This window comes from Oryzias melastigma, linkage group LG16, assembly GCF_002922805.2.
Source record: "Oryzias melastigma strain HK-1 linkage group LG16, ASM292280v2, whole genome shotgun sequence".
In the NCBI taxonomy this organism is placed as follows: Eukaryota; Metazoa; Chordata; class Actinopteri; order Beloniformes; family Adrianichthyidae; genus Oryzias; species Oryzias melastigma.
Window position 1 is genome coordinate 1689288 of NC_050527.1, and position 1434 is coordinate 1690721.

Genomic DNA, 1434 nt, shown 5'->3' on the forward strand with positions numbered 1-1434 from the left:
TGTGTTGTCAGCTTTTGACACTCGGGTCAGTGTGGTTCAGAAAGAGTTCCCTTCGTCAGAGGTGCACAAGGGAGGGGGGGGAGTGGTGTCCGGCCGTCTTAGGTGGCGAATCAAAAAGGACGAACGATCGGAGCTCAATGGAGTCAAATCCACCTGCTCCTTTCTGTCTAAGCAGTACACCCCCCTCCATGTTGTTGTGCTTGCAAATCTACGAGAATAAGGCGTCAACATGGAGGGGGAGGGTCTTTGAAAGTTTGAAAAAAAAAAAAAAAAATGTATTCTTCTGTGCTCCACCCCCCAGCGTGCTGCAAAATGATGCGGAGACTCCAGCCGCTTATACGCTCTCAATAAATACGCCATAAAATATTCCGCATATATTTCATATATATATATTTAGAGAACAACACATTTAAATAGGACAAAAACAAAAGTCGGCTCAAGAACAATTTCTCAAAATCGGATAAGTGTTAAGACAAAACTGAATATTTTTATTTATTTATTTTTTTTACAGCTACAGCTATCTCGACTCTAAAATAGTTACTGAGTAGGAAGATCGCAATCACGCATTACTCAAGCATTATGTCATAATAAAAGCGATTTGCAGTTTTCTTTCATGTAGTTTAACATATGCAGCATACCAAGGTAAGTGAGGTGCAGTGTTTTTTTAATTCTTTTTGTTTTTTATTTATTTTTTGTAATAGAAAGAACCCCCAACCCCCCCCCCGGACTGATAAGGTACCCCTCCCCCCAGAACTACAGAGCACCTCCCCCCAGTTTTCAGTTGATTCCATACTGGCTCAAGACATGATACTGCTGGGCACATCCACCCTTCCTTCAGGGACAAGACACATGGCAGGGCATTGCACTAAGGTAAAGGGTGCCATGGGCTGCTTTTAGGGCTGGGCATCAATGTCAACCCTGGAGCTGTTCCATTTTTTTGTTTTTAATGCACGGACTCTCTTTGCACCCAATTATGGAGAAATTAGGTTATATTCAAATAAAATATTATTCATCAGTGCAAATATTCAAAAAGTGTTCCTGTGCAGATAGATCGACGCTTTGACACCCAGCCCTTCCTGTAACAGAGAGTTGGGAACAGAGGGAGGAGCTACACGAAAGGTAAGCCAACCCCCCCGACTGAGCCAACTCAGTCCCAAAAGCATGAGGCACACTTGATGACCACCTGTATTGTCCGCTGACACACATCCCTTCGCCTCCTCGCTTCCACTGAGGTATGAACCCTTCAATCGCTCCTGACTTGGAGGAGGACGAGGATTGGAGGGACAGAATTTGAACCTCTTGGCTATGTCTGAGTGACAGTGGCAGTCTCTAAAGTGCTGTGCTATGTTTGTCATTCACGGGCTGGGGTGTATCACACCGCACTAGTGTCAAGATATGACCCCCCCACCCCCATAAAGGAGAAAAAAAAAAAAA